Consider the following 21844-nt stretch of genomic DNA (forward strand, 5'->3'; position numbering starts at 1 on the left):
GGGTCTTTTAAAACTTTTAAGCTACTTCTAGCACTTTTTGATTAATTATGCTAAGTTGTATATATGCGCAGTGAAAGTTAAACTTAGCGACAGTTTGATGTATAGAATGTGACTTGATTGAGTATGCTTGCAACTAAAGAATTCGCGGATAATAGTTAAGCAAGCAATTTATCTAAGTGAGTAAGTGTGTGAGTTAGATAATGACAAAAAGCATTACAAACACAGCAAACATATAGTGGTTCGGTGCACCCCAGCACCTACATCCACTCCCCAAGACTTCTTGGGAATTTCACTATAATCCTACAGATTACAGTCGGTTGTTTTACAAGCTCACAACCCAACTTGTTGTTTTGCGAGATCACAACGAACTCGGTCGGTTTTCCCAGGCTCACCGACTAGAACCAACCCCGATTGTTTTCCCGGGCTCACAATCAAACCCTTTCACGTTGGTTTTACCCTCGGCTCACCAACAAACCTATCTCCGTTGGTTTTCCCTTCGGCTCACCAACAAACCTTACACCGTTGGTTTTCCCTTTGGCTCACCAACAAACCTTAACCCCTTGATTCAATCCCGTGATTGAATCAAGTTACAAGATAATAAAACAAAGTTTAAAACAAATCAAAGCTTCTTAAACAAGCAAATATAACAATATAAACAAACAGAGTAAAGAGAAGCCCTCAAACGAGTTTTGAAGATGGAGGAGCTCGACTTCTTCTTTACTTGACCCTCTTCTGATTTGGCACGAAGTAGAGGATCACCGAGGCAGCACACTGATGGAGAGGAAGCTTTGGGATTCACTTGGAAGCTCTTCTTCTCTCTATTTCTCTTTGGATGGCCCTTTTTGTGCTTATGGGAGATTTTCCTTGTAATCTCTTTCCTAAATGTTTTCTCCCACTTCCATCCGTTCTCTCCTAGCTCTCTTCTTGTTTTTATAGCTTTTGATAACGTGGAAACAAGAATATAGCCGTTAGAGCCAAAAATAGAGCCGTTGGAACCAGTCTGCAGCTCCTGACAATATGACCGTTGGGTTTGGAGTCGACTCGCGCGATCAGGAGTCGGCTCGGCTGTAGCAGGAGTCGACTCGAGCTTTTCCGGAGTCGACTCGGCAACTGTTCCAAGTTTGAATTAAAGTTGCCGTCTTGACTGGGAGTCGACTCGACTTAACCCGGAGTCGACTCGCCAACTTCTGGCGCTGACCTGGCAATTTTGGAGTCGGCTCATCCTCTGTAGTCCGTGGATCCAAATTTGAATTTTGTCCACTCGAGTCGACTCGACTGTCCTGGGAGTCGACTCGAATCTCAGAGCCCGAACTCCCGATTCTCTGTCTTTTGGCTCATCCAGTCTTGGAGTCGACTCGAACTTCCTTGGAGTCGACTCGGCTCTCAGTTTCCGAAAGTTGGTCTTCTGCCATCTTAGTGTAGCGCTGCCTTGGAGTCGACTCGAGCTGTCTGGGAGTCGACTCGAATCTCAGAGTCGGAAAACTGATCCTCTGTATTTTGGAGCCGCGCTGCCTTGGAGTCGACTCGACTTGTCTTGGAGTCGACTCCCCTCTCAGAGACGAAAATACCGTCTTCTGTCTTGGGGTTGTTCTGTCTTTGGAGTCGACTCGGACTTTGTGGGAGTCGACTCGAATCTCAGTGTCCAAAAACTGCTTCTCTGAGTTTTCCCTTGTGTACCACTGAGAGTCGACTCTCGCTTTCTTTGGAGTCGACTCGGCAACCATTGGAGTCGACTCGAATTCCTTAGGAGTCGACTCGAAGACTATTCTTTTGAATTTTCCTTTGAATTTGCTCCTCCAATTTGAATCTTTTGAACTTTAAAGTTGGGCCAATGAATTGTAGCTTTCTTCTAACTTTTCTTGAGTGCTTTTGGAGGCCTTCTTGTGTTCTTCCAACTTGCTATGTTCCTTGCAAAATAAATATCTTTCTCCTTGCAACATAAACATTAGTATCTATACTTCAAGGTGTTGTGATCATCAAAATCAATCTATGAATCAATCTTTGGGTCATCAATCTCCCCCTTTTTGATGATGACAAAACTTGGAGTATATGCAATATAAAAGATATTGTTTTCTAGAAGTAATGCATAGCAAAGTTGCATGAAGTAGACAACATGTATATTTAAAACAAAACATACTTCATGATAATGCTTTAGATTTAATCAGCTTAACACAATCAATATATTTCAGTTCAAGCTGATTATCACTACATAGCAAAGTTGCATGAAGTAGACAACATGTATATTTAAAACAAAACATACTTCATGATAATGCTTTAGATTTAATCAGCTTAACACAATCAATATATTTCAGTTCAAGCTGATTATCACAAAGCATTATAAGCATATACTTAGATATTTCTCCCCCTTTTTGACAGCATCAAAAAGATAGTGAAACATTAAGCACAAAGATCAGAACACTCAAATATTTCTTTCCCTTACTGTACTCTGGTTTGAATGTTATATTATTGCCAGGATATGAATCATTTAACTCAAGGCAATAATATTGGAATCAGATTAGTGAGCACAGATCAGAGCCAATTAAGATAATTTCAGAGCAGAACACATTGAATGTGATTTCAAGAAGTTTTCTAATTTGATACCACAGATAGTTTTCTAATCAAGTGTGGGTGGAATCTCTCTTAGGTTAATTCAAGAAGTACCACAAATGATATTCAATGAAAACACGAGTGGAAATCTAACCTCTCTTCAATAATAAGTATGAAAGCTTGTTCAATTAAGACCTTTTGCCCAATCTATTAAGTATTTTATCAAACATGAGAGCAATTTTGATTAATTTTCAGAGTAAAAGATCAAAACTTATATATGTGAAAGACATATCATCATGTTGGGTCATTAATTCTTAATGACTTCAAAGGTTCTTTATAATAATAAGTGCATTTGAGCACAAATACCAAATTATGAAATCATGCAATTTGTGATACATCTTAGAGCTCTTTTAAAGACTTTCTTTTATTCCTTTAGAAAATAAGCACAATTTGATACATAAAATAATGAATTGGCACAAAATAGAAGTTCTAAAAAGTAAGCCAATTAAAACTCATTAGTGAGGTTCAAAATAGATTTTCTAAGAGATACTCAAGAAAATTTAATACATTGTTCTCCTCCTTTTTCATTAAATTAGAGGCTCTTAAGATTTGCAATTTGGTTCAAGAGTGATGCATGAGATATACTAACCAAATAACACGCCTCAAGGTGTATCATAAAAATTTTTAGATTTAAATTTCAGATGATAAATATTGGAGAGCATTAAGATCACTTTTCATTTAGTATTCTTCCTCTCTCCTTTAGTTATAGATTAATGCGATTAAGTTCCATAAGACCTCTCCTTCTGAAATTTTCTTTCTCCCCCTCAATTGATCATTCCATTTAAGAGTTTAGAATTTGAAGATAATGTTCAATAAAATTGTCAATCTCAAAAATATATTTTCTATAAGTTCAAGGTTTGAGATAAGACAACCTTTATAGAACTCATCTCAAGGTAATTAAAGCATGTCTTGCAATATAAGGAGGTTCATCAAAATCAATCCATAAAATTCAAGGTATGCATCAAATTAAAGTATCTTTAGAATATCTAAAGCTCCCCCTCAAAAGATGCATTCCTCTTTAATCATTCTTTTCTTTTGATATCGAGAGTGTAGAGTGATCTAGAATTATTCAAAATTTATAGTAGTCACTCTTCCTAATCCTTTAAGAACAAGTTATGCTTTCTCCTAATCTTAGAAAAAATGTATAGAATTATTAATCAGAAAATGATTCATTTGAAGCTCAGTTTCTTTCAAAAGCATTTACATTTTCTTTCTTTTAGAATCATTTGAGTGAGCTGAAATATTTCTAGCTTTAAGATCATTCACTCTATTTTATCTTTAATAATGTAGGAGAGAAAAACATATAGATGATCATTGAAATATATATATTTATAGAACTCAATTTCTTAATCATAGTTTTTCAGCAATGTATACATGAAGCATAATAAATATTTTTAATATCAAAATAAAATCATATATTTAAAAATATTTGCTTGCAATCAAGATCATTGATCATTTAGACCAATATTAGTAGATTTTAATGATAAGAAAGGATATGTTTCGGATGCGTATCGGAGCAATCAGCCAAGACATCAAAATTAATTCTGTTTTTCTTAAATTAAGATTTTATTTAGAAATCATATTGAGTTTAAGCTTTTATACAAAATCAGATTCTGAATTTTCATAAGAATTTTCAAGAAGGCTCTCAAAATTTGAGATATGTATCTTCTACTTTGTAGCTCATCTTAAATTACTAAGATTGAAAACACATATTTCAATAACATTAGAGCACTTTCAGAATCTTTGTATTTAGTATTGAGTTTCGATACAAAATGGAGGATATTTTAACAAGTATTAGGATATTATGTATCAAAGTTAGGCAAGTAGAAAGATAGATCAAGATCAATTCATTTTGCCTAAATAGAGATATCTTTCTCTTCTCATTTCAACTTTCACATTTTAACGATGATTGTGAATGACAAATCTGAATTTTCTTAACAAACAAAAATTTTATGTAGTATTTCAAACAATCAATCAAATTGTCCAAGCATGAAGCATTACAAAATATTGAGAATCCATAATTTAAAGCATCATGCCATATGCAAAATATATTATGTGTTAAGTCATGCATTAGAATATTAAGAGTAAGAATGTTAAGGATCAAAATCAATTCTTTTCAAATAAACTCCCCCTATTTAAATATAATTTTGCACTGATTTCATCCTTAAAGTGTGTTTTCAAGTGATTAAAAATTTGACTTAATTCTACTTTCATTTACTTTGTTTTTCATTTATAACTTTCTTATGCTCTATACTCTATTTGCTCCCTATCCGGTGGAGTTGGGAAGGGGCACGAGGTACTACCACTAGCCTCCCTCTTGTGCCGTCCCTAATATGCCCTACACCGAATAGTTGGGTCAAATAGTGCCGGGTACTACCACTAGCCTCCCCATTGGCACCATCCCTATGATAAGCAATATAGAAAGGTTAAACTATTTACTTTAAACTCTCCCTCTATTTAAGTGTAATTCATTACGGATTTTATCCTTCCAAAAGAATGCTCACACAAGTGCTGAATATATTATGCTTGTTTTGCTTTTTCTTAAGATTGGAGTATTTGCCTTTACTTAGATTTTACTTCTCTTGAATAATATCCATTATCTTTTCTTTATCTCTCTTTCTCTTTGTTATTCTCAAGTAATTTACTTGAAAGAGCAGAATAAAGAAATAATCAAATGTATCATATAGAGGTATATCATGCAAACAACATTTTCATTATGCTCAAGAATTCATAGCTTCTCACAAGTCATTTTAAATCAAAAATTTTAAGCATAAACTTGTGTAGTTCATGGTTATGACATAGGCAAAGATATATTTTAGTTTGGGCAAACCATGAAACAATTTCTAAAAGCATAAGTCAATCAATACATATATATAGACATGATATCAAGGAATTAATAATTAAAGATTTTAACCATGCCATACTAAGATTTAAGTTATTGACTTTGCTCAATTAATTTATGAGAGAGGTATCTAGAATTACCAATCCATTCTGCATTCTTCAGTCAAATACCTACTAGATTTCTTATGTATGAACTTTTGGCTGAAGAAGGTCCTCTCTCTTGTTTGCATGAGAATGTTTATTGTATCTTACGTGGAGATATCCTTCAAGTTGAAATCTCTCATTTTCTTGCTCAAGGATCCTGCAAGCTCCTTTTCTTCCTTGAAAGAAAGTTATTAGTTTCTTCAAGATACAAAACATTCATCCACCATATTTTTAACTAGATGACTCGATATAAGATATGATACTAGTTGAATGTTGAGTCACTTTACTCAAGAGATTCCCTAAGTATAAGCAAGCACATATCACTTGAACTAAAGAGATGGTTTCATTAACCAATATGGTTCAAGTACAAGCATGTGAGACAATAGAATGATTTATCAAGATCAAATCAATTTCTTATTTTCAACATCAATTTAGCTTAGATTCTATTTGCTTAAGATAATTGTCAATAAGGCATGCTAGCTAAGTTTTGATCAAATTGCCTTAAACAATTGTTTCTATCAAAATTCAGATTATGATTCATTTGTTATCAATAAATTATGATTCATTAGAGTTAGATTGAAGTCTTGCACAAGGGCACATAATGATCACACAATCTGGTCTATTAGGTATATGATAAAATAATTATTCTATCATGCTTTTGATGCTTGTTCCAAATCACATATTGCTTTATCATATATGTAATGTGTAATCTTTAAATATGGTGGTTATTTTACATAGATCTCCTTTTTTTTAATGAAATAACCACATAGGAGTGAATTCTACACATTCATTTGACAGATTATAAAGCTCATGAAGCAAACAAATAATAATGGTGATCTTTACTTCTAATCATGCAAAAATCTTATCAAGATCTATCTTTTCTTGATTTAGTCTTTTAGTAGTTATCAATTTTTCTTCATTAAGTGCATATCTGAAAAATCCAATTTTGGTTCTAATTATTAACAAGTTTTTCAGATTGTTATATATAAAAGATTAACCATATACATATATAATTTGTTTTTAGTATTTTGATAATAAATCATTAGTCTCATAAAGAATAAAATGAATTGATACCTCTACAACTAGAATTTTTCATGAATGTTCTATATGCATTGCTTGATGAATGATATCCAAGGATAGAAGTATCTTTATCAGATTTGGCATTATTTTCATAAGAGCATATCAAGCATAACATGTACGACTGAAAAATATGAAAGATATGCAATGGTTCATTTTCCATTTTTCAGAAGATCAAAATTTTCATCAAAAATAGATCTAATAGAAATCATATGTATGACAAGCAGTGATGATAGTCTTTTAAAAAATTATTTGAGTAGATGACTATCATACATAATTGTCTTTTTCATTTCTTCAAGAATTCTATTAACCCTATTTTACTTATGATGTCCTTGGAGCTGAAATAATTGAATTTAATATTATTTTCTGTATAACCTTAATCAGGATTTTGGTTTTCAACACTGTGCCATGATCTTCACAGTTTGGAAACCTTTTTCATTTGAAACGCTTTTACAAGATTCAGTAAATACAGAAAAATACTTCAGTTTTATTTTCCAAGAACAAATCCAATGTAAGCTTTTGAAAACTTAGTGATGGAAACAACATCTTTAGATTTAGAAATGATTTTTGTTTGTTTCCTTAGTTAGCATGCATAGCAAAACTTTGACCTTTAAGTAGATAATCTAAGTAAGCCTATGGCAAGGTCTTTTGAGATTAAGTACATACTAGCATGAGTTGATTCTATGTGCCAAGGATGGTTTCTTTAATCTTGGTATTCATAGTGCATATATTCAAAAGCATACCAAGTACACATTATCATATCTATGATCAATAAACAATAATGCCATGGATAAAAACTCTCAATCAAGCATATAGAGAATTCATAGAATTAATCTTAATAATGATTAATCATTTAGCAACTTTATCCAAGGGTGAGTAAAGTATCCTATAAAATGAAGTGATTTGATTATATTTCCAAAAGTAGTTTCTATATCACAAAATTGATCAATACTAGCAATTCATACTAAAGCAAAAATAATGATGAGATGCAAGGATTACTGATTTCATTATTATTATTATTTAAAATTACTTTTCATAAGTATATTTTAAGTTTCAATGTGTCTAGAATACCCATTTGTATGAATCTATTTGTTTCATGGGTATCTTGGCACATCTATGTCTACATCCTCATATTTTCATTTTGGGTACCCAAGCTTGCTTGGATCCTTGAGAGTTAGGACATATAGTTCCTTTTGGAACCCAAATTTGTTTAATTGTAATAACTTTACTACTTGATTTAATTATGTTAGAACGATAGGTAAAGTTGTTATGCCCATTCTTTTCATGTTTGAAATAAGTTATCTTATTTAATGGATTGCTTGGTGAATTGATAACCTTTTTCTTTAGGGATTCATTGCTAAGTGAAGGAGTTAAGCCAAATTTTGATTTATCAAAATCTGTATGTTGGCTTTCAAACATCATTTTTAATCTTGCTGAACTTACAGTAAATTTGTTAATAAAAGACTTCAATTGGTTAATTTCTTTACTTAAGTTTTGATTTTCTTTAATTAAATTTTGATTTTTCTGAATTAATTGTTCTGAATTTAACCTTAAAATTTTATTTTCAGAATTTAGTTTATCTTGTATTTCATTATTAGAATTTCTTTCTTTTGAAATTTTCAGATTTAGTTTCTTAAGATTTTTATTCTTCACAGCTAATTTTCTACATTCACCATACAAATCATGAAAAGTATTTAATAATTCATCATAAGATAATTCTTCTTGAAAATCATTTGAGGTAAGAGTAGATTCAGATTTTACCTTGTCTTCTTGTGCCATAAAGCACGAGTTAGTTACCTCTTGTAGTTCCTTGGAGCTAATATCATCATTGTTGCTCCTAACTTTTAATTTCTTGCTTGACTCTTTCTTGGTCAAGGCTTTCTTCCTTTTTATCTCTTTCTTCCTTTCTTCTAGCTTCCTCTTCTTCTTTGTCTTTAGGAAGCTTTTGAATCTTTCTTCCTGATTTAGAGTGTTTCCTGCATGCTCAATGTTAGTCTTGCAATTATCCTCAAGTAAACTAACATGGGGTTCTTCGAAAATATCATAAGTTGCTTCAAGAGTATCCCATATTTGTTTGGCAGATGAACATATATAAATTTGGTTGAAAATATTTTTATTAAATGCACAGTAGAGAAGGTTCATAGCCTTAGCATTTAGTTCAGCCAAATTTTTATCGAACATACTTTCAATTAATTTCGTGGGTGTGTGTAGGCCATTTGTTATGACATTCCATAACTCATAGTTTTGTGATTGAGTAAAGATTTTCATTCTAGCTTTCCATTGAATATAGTTAGATCCATCAAACAGTGGAGGTCTGTTTGTGGAAAGTCCCTCAGCAAGTAATACGTTATGTGGGGTTGTCATGATCTTTGGCTCTAGTCGGTTAAGACTACAAATAATATTTGAGCACCTGCTCTGATACCACTTGTTGCCCAGTAGATACAACCCAAGAGGGGGGGTGAATTGGGTCTTTTAAAACTTTTAAGCTACTTCTAGCACTTTTTGATTAATTATGCTAAGTTGTATATATGCGCAGTGAAAGTTAAACTTAGCGACAGTTTGATGTATAGAATGTGACTTGATTGAGTATGCTTGCAACTAAAGAATTCGCGGATAATAGTTAAGCAAGCAATTTATCTAAGTGAGTAAGTGTGTGAGTTAGATAATGACAAAAAGCATTACAAACACAGCAAACATATAGTGGTTCGGTGCACCCCAGCACCTACATCCACTCCCCAAGACTTCTTGGGAATTTCACTATAATCCTACAGATTACAGTCGGTTGTTTTACAAGCTCACAACCCAACTTGTTGTTTTGCGAGATCACAACGAACTCGGTCGGTTTTCCCAGGCTCACCGACTAGAACCAACCCCGATTGTTTTCCCGGGCTCACAATCAAACCCTTTCACGTTGGTTTTACCCTCGGCTCACCAACAAACCTATCTCCGTTGGTTTTCCCTTCGGCTCACCAACAAACCTTACACCGTTGGTTTTCCCTTTGGCTCACCAACAAACCTTAACCCCTTGATTCAATCCCGTGATTGAATCAAGTTACAAGATAATAAAACAAAGTTTAAAACAAATCAAAGCTTCTTAAACAAGCAAATATAACAATATAAACAAACAGAGTAAAGAGAAGCCCTCAAACGAGTTTTGAAGATGGAGGAGCTCGACTTCTTCTTTACTTGACCCTCTTCTGATTTGGCACGAAGTAGAGGATCACCGAGGCAGCACACTGATGGAGAGGAAGCTTTGGGATTCACTTGGAAGCTCTTCTTCTCTCTATTTCTCTTTGGATGGCCCTTTTTGTGCTTATGGGAGATTTTCCTTGTAATCTCTTTCCTAAATGTTTTCTCCCACTTCCATCCGTTCTCTCCTAGCTCTCTTCTTGTTTTTATAGCTTTTGATAACGTGGAAACAAGAATATAGCCGTTAGAGCCAAAAATAGAGCCGTTGGAACCAGTCTGCAGCTCCTGACAATATGACCGTTGGGTTTGGAGTCGACTCGCGCGATCAGGAGTCGGCTCGGCTGTAGCAGGAGTCGACTCGAGCTTTTCCGGAGTCGACTCGGCAACTGTTCCAAGTTTGAATTAAAGTTGCCGTCTTGACTGGGAGTCGACTCGACTTAACCCGGAGTCGACTCGCCAACTTCTGGCGCTGACCTGGCAATTTTGGAGTCGGCTCATCCTCTGTAGTCCGTGGATCCAAATTTGAATTTTGTCCACTCGAGTCGACTCGACTGTCCTGGGAGTCGACTCGAATCTCAGAGCCCGAACTCCCGATTCTCTGTCTTTTGGCTCATCCAGTCTTGGAGTCGACTCGAACTTCCTTGGAGTCGACTCGGCTCTCAGTTTCCGAAAGTTGGTCTTCTGCCATCTTAGTGTAGCGCTGCCTTGGAGTCGACTCGAGCTGTCTGGGAGTCGACTCGAATCTCAGAGTCGGAAAACTGATCCTCTGTATTTTGGAGCCGCGCTGCCTTGGAGTCGACTCGACTTGTCTTGGAGTCGACTCCCCTCTCAGAGACGAAAATACCGTCTTCTGTCTTGGGGTTGTTCTGTCTTTGGAGTCGACTCGGACTTTGTGGGAGTCGACTCGAATCTCAGTGTCCAAAAACTGCTTCTCTGAGTTTTCCCTTGTGTACCACTGAGAGTCGACTCTCGCTTTCTTTGGAGTCGACTCGGCAACCATTGGAGTCGACTCGAATTCCTTAGGAGTCGACTCGAAGACTATTCTTTTGAATTTTCCTTTGAATTTGCTCCTCCAATTTGAATCTTTTGAACTTTAAAGTTGGGCCAATGAATTGTAGCTTTCTTCTAACTTTTCTTGAGTGCTTTTGGAGGCCTTCTTGTGTTCTTCCAACTTGCTATGTTCCTTGCAAAATAAATATCTTTCTCCTTGCAACATAAACATTAGTATCTATACTTCAAGGTGTTGTGATCATCAAAATCAATCTATGAATCAATCTTTGGGTCATCATGATAAGAATTCAAAAGCACACAAGGTTTTAATTACTAAGTAGCCCAATTTCTAGGTTAGTATGCAATTTAAGTTGAAGTCATTAAGTTTTCCGTTAGGGAGTTGTAAGACTTATTTATATTTGAGTGCTCAGTGAAGTTTGGATCATGCACAAGCTAAGGTTTTGGATCTCCAAAATATCGCTAATATTAGTAGTTTTCAAGAATTGGTCGGACAAGACCTATTTGCTGATTCAAAATCATCTTTTCTGCAGGATTTCGAGAGCTGTGGATGTTTACTTTAATACCTCATGGGCTTTATCTGTAATATTCCAGTTTACTCGAATTTTTGCAACGACGGCTTTCACACTATTGTCTTTCTTAAGGTCAAAATACATTTTTTTTTTAACTTTTTTTTCCTTTTTTTTTTCTTTTTTTCTTTTTTTTTTGAGAATGTCTATATTGTGCACTTTTACTCCTGTGATGATTCCTCCATGTAGCGAGCAATTAGTCGACAATTCTCACACCAGTTGGCATGAGGTGTCGGGCATCAAGACTCCCCTACGGACCTATGCTCGGGTTCCTCATCATAAGCCCGCTGACCTTTGACAATAGGTAGCCCTTTTCGATGTACCTGACTAAATCCACCAAATAGTTTTTTTTTTTTTTGGATCAGAAAAAGATGGTTCATCAGGATTCGAGGTTGCTACCATATTCTCAACACAATGTCGAACCTATACCTTAGAAAATGCAGGCCAGATGTGTTGTGAAATTCAAAGCACTAATTAGCTTACAACTCACTAAAAGGAACTTAATAAAAAGAACTCACTTTGCACTACTTCCAACTAGTCATTGGGCTCTTAGATTTTATATACCTTGTGTGTTGTAGTTTTTTTTTTTTTATAAATTAATTTTTTTTTATAAAATTCCAAATGCTTAAAAATACCCCCAAACCGAAATCTAACATTGTCCTCAATGTTAAAGAAAATTTAAAGCAGTAAGAGGACAGAGGAGAAGTTACCTGATATGGGTGGGTAAATTGAAAGTTGGGGCAAAATCCCCCAAACCTGCATGTTAGTAATATATTGATGATGATTTTTTTTTTATATATATAAAAGAAACTTACATGTTGGGTTGCCTCCCAAATAGCGCTAAGTTTTATGTCTTCAGCCAGACAATTCCGATTTACTCATAATAGATAGGGTCGGTCAGAAGTGTCTCTTCGACTTCTGGACTCAGATACTCAAGGTATGGTTTTAAACGATGTCATTGACTTGAAAGGACCTACCATCCTTGGTATTGCATATTACTACTGCACCATGTGGGTGCACTTTCTCTACTGTGTATGGGCCAGTCCAGCGAGATTTAAGTTTTCCAGGGAATAGATGTAATCGAGAATCATATAGAAGGACTTTTTGTCCTTGGTGAAATTCCTTACGAATGATCATTTTATCATGCATGATCTTCATGCGATCTTTATACTTTTTGGCACACTCGTAAGCATCGTTTCTAATTTCTTCAAGCTCATCGAGTTGAAGCTTCCTATGTTCTCCTGCTTTGTCAAGATCGAAATTTAAATGTTTAATTGCCTAATAGGCCTTGTGTTCTAACTCGACAGGTAAATGGCAAGCCTTGCCATAGACAGTTCTATATGGAGACATTCCAATTGGTGTTTTGTAAGCCGTCCGATATGCCCACAGTGCATCTGTTAGCCTAAGAGACCAATCCTTCCGAGATGTATGAACAGTTTTTTCAAGGATGGTCTTGATGTCCCGATTGGAAATTTCGACTTGTCCACTTGTTTGTGGATGATATGGTGTACTGACCTTGTGATTAATGTTGTACTTTCTCATAAGGGCTTTAAAGATTTTATTACAAAAATGTTTCCCCCCATCACTAATGATAGCACGAGGGGTGCCAAAACGAGCAAAGATAGATTCTTTAAGGAACTTGATCACCACTTTGTGATCATTGGTCTTACACGCGATAGCCTCAATCCATTTTGATACATAGTCAACTGCCACAAAAATGTACTGATGCCCAAACGACATAGGAAAAGGACCCATAAAATCAATACCCCAAACATCGAAAATTTCTATAATTAAGATAGGGTTCAGGGGCATCTCATTCTTTCTCGAAGTTTTCCTAATCGTTGACATCGATTGCAAGATTTACAATAGTCATGCGCATCTCGAAAAAGTGTGGGCCAATAAAATCCGCATTGCAAAACTTTTGCAGCAGTTTTCTTCCCACTAAAATGACCACCACAAGCATGGTCATGACAAAAGAAAAGGACATTCCTTTGATCGTGTTCAGGGATGCATCGTCTGATGATTTGATCAGGACAGTATTTAAACAAGTATGGTTCATCCCAAAAATACCATTTTACACGAGCTAGGAAGCGGAATTTCTCTTGTTTGGTCCATGAACAGGGCATTCGTTCAGTAACTAGATAGTTGACTACATCAGCATACCATGGAACATTGGTATGGGAAATCATCATTAGTTGTTCATCAGGGAAGGTCTCGGACACAGGCATGGATTCTCCGGATGATTCGACAATTAATCTGGACAAGTGGTCAGCTACAACATTTTCAGATCCCTTTTTATCTCGTATTTCAAGATCAAATTCTTGAAGCAATAGGATCCAACGAATGAGTCTTGCCTTGGCATCCTTTTTTGTGAGAAGGTACTTAAGGGCGGCATGATCAGAATAAGTAAGAACCTTAGATCCTATCAGGTAGGGGCGGAATTTATCTAGAGCAAAAACAACTGCCAACAATTCTTTTTCAGTGGTGGAATAGTTGAGTTGGGCGTCATTTAGAGTTTTGCTCGCATAATGAATAACATGGGGAAGCTTCTCTACTCGCTGACCTAAGACATCACCTATGGCATAATCGGATGCATCACACATGATTTCAAAAGGACGACTCCAATCAAGACTCCTTATGATGGGTGCTGAAGTCAGTTCAGACTTTAGTCTTTCGAAAGCAATTATACAAATTGGCGAAAAATTAAAAGTAGCATCTTTCGCCAACAAATCGCATAAGGGTTTCGACAATTTACTGAAATCCTTGATAAAGCGGCGGTAAAAACCCGCATGCCCTAAAAGGGATCTGACTTTCCTAACAGTTTTGGGAGGTGGCAATTTAGCAATTAATTCTACTTTGGCCTTATCCACCTCAATTCTCCTTTGTGACACAATGTGTCCTAAAACAATACCTGATTCTACCATGAAATGACACTTCTCCCAGTTAAGAACTAAGTTTTTCTGTTTACAGTGTTCTACAACAAGTGTCAAGTGGTGTAGGCATTCCTCAAAATTGGATCCAAATACAGAAAAATCATCCATGAAAACTTCTAAAAATTTCTCCACCATGTCGGAGAAAATACTCATCATACACCGTTGGAATGTAGCTGGTGCATTGCATAGCCCAAAAGGCATGCGACGATAGGCAAAAGTGCCATAAGGACAGGTGAATGTGGTTTTCTCTTGATCCTCACGTGCGATAGGAACTTGGTTATATCCAGAATAACCATCGAGGAAACAGTAATGGGAGTGGCCAGCTAGCCGTTCTAGCATTTGATCGATGAAGGGAAGAGGAAAGTGGTCTTTTCTAGTCATGGCATTAAGCTCCTATAGTCGATGCATAATCGCCATCCTGTTTGGACTCGAGTAGGGACTAACTCATTGTGATCATTTTTCACCACAGTGATGCCAGACTTTTTAGGTACGACTTGAACTGGGCTTACCCATTGACTATCAGAAATATGATATATAATCCCTGCATCTAAAAGCTTGATGGCCTCGGCTCGAACTACGTCCTTCATGATTGGATTAAGTCGCCTTTGTGGTTCTCTAGAAATTTTTGCATCTTCTTCTAGATGGATTTTATGTTGGACCACAGAAGGACTAATCCCCTTAATATCAGCTATAGACCAACCGATAGCTTCCTGATTCTTTCGAAGGATACTTAACAGCTTCTCTTCCTGTTCTTTAGTTAGATTCGATGCAATTATAACAGGTAAGGTCTTGTTTTCTCCAAGAAATGCATACTTCAAGTTTTCGGGAAGGTCTTTAAGTTCTAGTTGTGGAGGTTTGACATTGGATGACACTAGCTGAGATTTCGAAATAGGCAATGATTCAAACTTGGTGGCCCATCTGCTAGTATCCATCACTGGAATGGAATCTAACAATGCATTAACCTCTTGACTTGACTCACAATCTTGACCAAAATTAGCCAAACATCTTTCTAATGGGTCAGAATAACTCGATTCTTCAAAAGAACTGCTAATTATATTCTCAATCATGTGAATTTCTTCCAAATCGTCCATCTCAGTTGACTGACTACTACTATGAAAAACATTGAGCTGGACAGTCATGTTCCCAAAGGCTAGAGTCATTATTCCATTTCGGCAACTAATCACAGCATTTGAAGTGGCCAAAAAGGGTCTACCTAGGATCACCGGGATGTGACTTTCTAGATTTTTTACTGGTTCAGTTTCAAGGACTACAAAATCCACAGGGTAGTAGAATTCATTAACTTTTACAATCACATCCTCCACAATTCCTTTGGGATACTTCACAGTCCTATTTGCTAATGACAAGGTAATATTTGTGGACTTTAATTCTCCCAAACCTAGTTCGGTGTAGATAGAATAGGGTAATAGGTTCACACTTGCTCCTAAGTCTAATAGGGCTCTCCGAATGATGGTTTCTCCTATTTTAATTTCAACAGTGGGGCAACCAGGGTCCTTGTATTTTGGGGCAATCTGTTGTTGAATAAGAGATGAGGCTTGTGCCGCCATCACAGCTTGCCTAGGAATACTGATTTTCCTTTTCACCGTGGTTAGGTCTTTTAAGAATTTTGTATAGGAGGGGATCTGTCTGATGGCATCTAGGAAGGGTAAATTTATTTGAACATTTTTAAAGACTTCCATGATTTCATCGTACTGAGATTTTTTCTTAGAGTCTTGTAGTCTACTAGGAAAGGGAGCCTTAGGTGTGTAAGTTTCTATTGGTTTCTCCTCTATTCCTTGTGTTCCCTGTTCTTGTGCCTTTTTTTGGGTGGGGTTTGGTTCATGTTTTTCTTCTTTTTCTTGCACAGGAAGTTGGACTTTGTTGTCCACTTGCTTGCCAGACCGTAAAGTGGTAATTGCCTGGACTTCATGGGTAGGGTTTCCATTAGAATCAATCTGAAACTGGCCTCTTGGCCCTTGATTCTGTTGCCTACCAGGGTTAGGTACTGGCTGACTTGGCAATTCACCTCTCTTCCTATCCCCTAGAGAGTTAGCTATTTGGCTCAGACTAACCTCAAGTTTTGCAATCGCTGGCGCATGGAATTGATTAGTCTGGGTTTGAGCTATGTTGGTCTGTTGTTGCTGTTGGATGAAGTCTTGTTGTTGCTTCATCATATTAGCCATCATGGCTTCTAATGATGTAGTTTGCTGAGGGATAGGGGCACTATAAGTAGGAATAGGTGGAGCCAATGATTGGTTTATTTGTGATGGACCTATCCTGGGAAAATTCTTCTGAAAACCTGGTGGACCACCTTGATGCTGAATAGGTTCATTTTGCTTGTATGAAAAATTTGGGTGGAACCTATTATCAAGGTGGTAGACTGGGCTGAATGAATTGGGAGTGGGCTTCTTGAAGGCACTATATGAGTTAAGAGCATTTGCCTGTTCAGCCTTAATGTTGGGTAAACTAGGACAACACTCCACTAGATGCTCAGAACTATTACACAAGATACATAAACTATGTGACTCGTGATCCACTTTCATGATGGAATTTAACTCTTTATATGAACTCGAGCTAGTGGAAACAGTGAAAGCATCAAACTTTTTGCTTAAGTTGTTCATTCCAGTCACCAGATTGGACATGACATTTTTGAGTTCTGGGTCTGCTTTCATTTCATAATTACCTGATTTTCTAGACCCGAACTCATCTCTATTTACTTCCTCACCATAGCTACTCCAATTTTGGGCGTTCTCGGCTAAGTCAACAAGAAATTCATAGGCTTGATCCGGGGTTTGGTCCATGAACCTACCTTTGTGCATGGACTCGATCATGTTTCTATGTGCCGGAGGTAGTCCTTTATAAAAGAAATGTACTAGATCAGCCTTGTCAAGCCCATGGTGGGGGCACTTGACCAAAAGATCATGGAATCTTTCCCATAGTTGGAAAAATTCCTCCTCAGATTTTCCTCTAAAAGTTCTGATTGCATCCTTAATTTTTTTAGTTTTTACCATGGGATAGAACTTAGCCATGAACTTCCTAGATAGTTGTTCCCATGATGTGATGGAATTTGAAGCTAGGGAATACAGCCATGCAGCAGCACGATCCTCTAAAGTCATGGGAAATAACCTTAATTTAATACCCTCTTCATCTAAATTTTGGTTTCTAAATGTTTGACAGATTGTCAAAAATTTGTTTAGATGAATGTAGGGTTGTTCACTCTCGAACCCATGAAACTTGGGTAACATATTTATTGTTGCAGCCCGAATCTCGAATTGGGCTGCATTATTGATTGGTAATACTATGCAAGTAGGGGGACTAGCGGATGCGGGTGCAAACAATTCATTTAGGGTTCTAATATGTTCACCCATTGTAGAGATCGACAGTTGGTTTACAATTCGCAAGTTGTGATGAAAAGTTCTGTCAATCTCAGGATCAAATGGGGTTAATTTATCCCTTAATGACCTTCTACCATGCATACATTATCAATAACTTAATTAGACTCGACTCCTAAATGAAATCCTAAAAGAGAAGAGAAGGGCTAGACACAGATGACCACAACCAACACCACACAACAATTTGACCCTATTAGTCTTAGAACTAAGTGAGGTTTAGTAGCTTCTTAAATCTAGTTGCACAGAGATGTATCAGGTTAAAAAGTTCTTGAAATTCTCTCCTAGATTAGACAGCTCCTAATCTCCCTTTCAGATTAAGCTTGAGCTTACCAGTTAAGCAATCCAGTAATCAGTGACCAGAAAAGTCCCGGAGTGTGTGGTGGTGCCAGAAGGGATACACCGATACCACAATACCCGTAACAGTTCTCACTGTTGTAAAACTTTCCTAGACATCACCAATTACTAAATTCTCACTGGAGTGGCTTTCAGCCGCTTCTTTCCAAGAGCCTAATTGAGCTCGAAAACCCTAAGGCCAATGTCTAATTTGATTTTAATTTAATTTGGCTTAGGATAAGTATGCAAGGTGGTGATTTTTGGGCTAAGGACAGGTAATGACTTCCCGACCTTATCTTTTTAGTGGGTTTTGCCCTTAATTACTTTATGCAAATGCTTAATACTAAATGCAGCAAATAATCAATATATTTTTTTAAAGTTTATGCAATGTCATTAGGTTGTATTGATTAAATGAGCAAGCAAATTTTTTTTTATTATTTTTATTTTTTTATAAATTTTTATTTTTATTTATTTTTTTATATATTTTTTTTATATGGCAATAACTTGAATGTAAACTAAACACAATTCTTATGCGTCAGTCAATCTCCGAATGCCCGTTGAATAAGCTCTGGAGATTACTCCGTGAGGAGTCCCAATAGAGGTATGATCACCTCGGGGGATTGCACCCTATCAATTACTAGCAAAAATAATAATTTTTTTTATATTTTTTTTGATTTAATTAAAAAAAATTTTCTTTTTTTTAAACTTCAAATTTTGAATCTCAGAAATCAAATTTTGAATTTAGAAAATTTTTGAATTTTTGAATTTTTTTAATTTTAATTTTTTTTTAAATTTTAAATTTCGAATTTCAAATTTCAGAATTTAATAACTACGAAATTATTAACTAGAAATTATCAAAATAAGAAAAATTAATAAAAATAAAAATAAAAACTTACTACTGGAGTACGTTCACTCCGGGCATCCAAAATTTGATTTGATCTTCGTGATCGTTCTTGCTTCTCGATTTGCCTCTCCGGCAACGGCGCCAAAATTCTGTTCGTCCTTTCCTGTCCACCTAAAAATATGCTAGACAGATCGTTGTTAGAACCGACGAACAAAAGTTAAATTTAAATTCTACTCTTACATTTCCTACTCGAAGAATAGCGGTTGTAAGAGGTCGATCCACAGGGACGCGATTGGAGTTGCATAAAAATTAGAACGTTCACTCGGATTCGAAATCGATTTTTGAATAATAAAAGAAAAACATTATGTTGAGGATGTTGAATATTTTCTAATTGAAACTAACAGAAAGAAATGTACTTAGATTCGAAAAGCATTTATTTAATTAATCAAAGAAGAGTTTTGGCATAAATTAAAATAGATGAAAATAAGAAGATTGAAGCGAACACAAATTGCATGAAGGAAGATTTAATTGTATTGCATAAAAAAAAAAATTACAGAAGTTGAAGAACGGAACTTAAAAATACAGAAATTAAAAACAATAGAAATTAAAGCTTTAACATAAATTGGATGAAAATAGTGCTAGGAAAATTGCAGACTGGAATATAGATTGCATAAAATAAATTTATGGATTGCATAAAAGGATAAGTGCTTACAAGAGTAAGAAAGAAAAGAAAAATATTAAAAAAAATAAAATAAAATATAAAGAACAAAGAACAAGTAACTCGGTTAAACTCTTAAACAAAAGAAGAAAAAAAAACATTAAAATAGAATTTCTTTCTTTCTTCTTCTCGGAAAACAGGGCCTCCCCTGTTTTTTTTTCTTTGTGGACCGAAGCAGGGAGGAGCCTTCTTCTTCCTTGGACCCGCCGACCACCAGCCTTGGACCCGCCGGCCACTCGCCTCCCAGCTCCTCTGTTTCTTGGCCTCCACCGAGCACTCTTCTCCCCTCTGCCTGCCTTCTTCCCCTCTTCTTATAGCCCTTGGAGATGCCGTGAATATGGAAGGCGATCTGGGCATTTTCACCGCGTGAAGAACGCGGTTGCTGGGACGAGGAGGAGAATGCGGATCCGGACTTGCTTCTTCGGGCCATGCTGGAATCATTGCGGAAGGAAGAAGATCTTGATGCGGGATCGCTGGGAACGTCGATCACGGAAAAGGAGGATGATGCGGGATCGACGGGAGGACGCCATTCACGGACGCGGTGCTTGGGGTTGCTGAAAATCCCCTGCTAATTCGCTGCTGTGGCCGGAAGAAGAGGAGACGGGGATGCTGCTTGGATCGCGGAGATGAAAGAAGGAGCAAGAGGTGTGGGATGCTGGGAATGGAAGGTGATCCGTGGCTGGGGCACTGCGGGAGGAAGAAATGGAAGGGAGCTGGGAGGACGCGGTGAATTCTTTCTTCTCCCCTTCTTTCGCACGGGATCTCGGGAGGAAAGAGAGGGCGGTGATGCACTGCGGACGGCTGGAGTGGAATGCAGAAGAGAAGATCACGGAAGAGCTTGAGATGCGGACGGGCTAGAGACGCGGGCTTCCTTCTTTGGTGTTGCTGGCACGGTCACTTGGCTTGCATCCTGGCTGGAGCTGGGAGGAATCGCGGAGATGATGGCGTTGAAGATGCGGACGCGGGCGGCTTGGATTATGGGAGAGGCATTCATGGCTTGGATGCGCCGTGGAAGATGGATACGGACGGGAGATGGGATGCTAAAAATGGACGCCAGGGGACTCTTGGGCTGCTGGGATTTGGATCACGGGTCGCCTATTCTGACTGGAGGTCAATTGCAAGTTTCAAGTCATGGGTCACCCGACCTCATAGTTATGATATGACCAAATTAGATTTGCCCAAAAATTCTTTTCCAAAAGCACAAATAAAATGGACCCGATTCGGACCCGACCCTGATGCGGACCCGACTCGATCTTCAACCGGGTTGAATCTGGGAAGGAATCCTTCTTTAGTCAAATTTGAACTCAATGTGCATTTTATTTCTAATTTATGAAAATATGTGCCAAACCCAAATATAATATTAATCCAGTGAATTTATCATTATCGGTCAGCAATAATACTAATTTAGGTGACATGTGGGTCGCACTTTTGTGCTCTCATCAGTCATCTTGGGCAATAAGTGGTATCAGAGCAGGTGCTCTAAGGTTAATTGTTGATCTCACGATCAAGAGCCAAAGATCATGACAACTCAAATAGATAGTTTTCTAGGAGAGGGACAATTAATTGATAGACCTCCACTATTTAATGGCATAAACTACACACATTGGAAAGCATGCATGCGTATTTTCATTCAATCATAAAACTATGATTTATGGAATATCATAATAAATGACCTTCACACACACTCTCAAGCTGTCAATGAAAAAGACTTAGCACAATTGAATGCTAATGCTATGAACATACTATATTGTGCTATCCATGAAACTATATTTAATAAGATTTCTGCATGCTTATCTACTAAAGAAATTTGGAATACTTTAAAAAATATTTATGATAAATCCCAGATTGGCTCACATGTGTTTCAATTACATACTAACAGTGAGACTGTAGGAAAAGCTTTTGAATCTCACAATCAAGAAGAAAGAGCAACAAATAAACAATTCGGTGATGAAAACAAGAATCCATCCTCAAACATCGAAAAATTCAAAAGCTTCTTAAAGACAAAGAAGAAGAGGAAGCAAGAAGAAAGAAAGAAAGTAATTAAAAGTAAGAAAGCCTTGACCAAGAGAGAGTCAAGCAAGAAATTGAAAGCTAGGAGCAACAATGAACTACAAGAGATAACTAACTTGTATTTTATGGCATAAGAAGATAAAGTAGAATCTGAATCTAATTTTACACCAAATGAATTTCAT

The sequence above is a fragment of the Phoenix dactylifera genome, chromosome 4, assembly GCF_009389715.1.
Source record: "Phoenix dactylifera cultivar Barhee BC4 chromosome 4, palm_55x_up_171113_PBpolish2nd_filt_p, whole genome shotgun sequence".
Taxonomy (NCBI): Eukaryota; Viridiplantae; Streptophyta; class Magnoliopsida; order Arecales; family Arecaceae; genus Phoenix; species Phoenix dactylifera.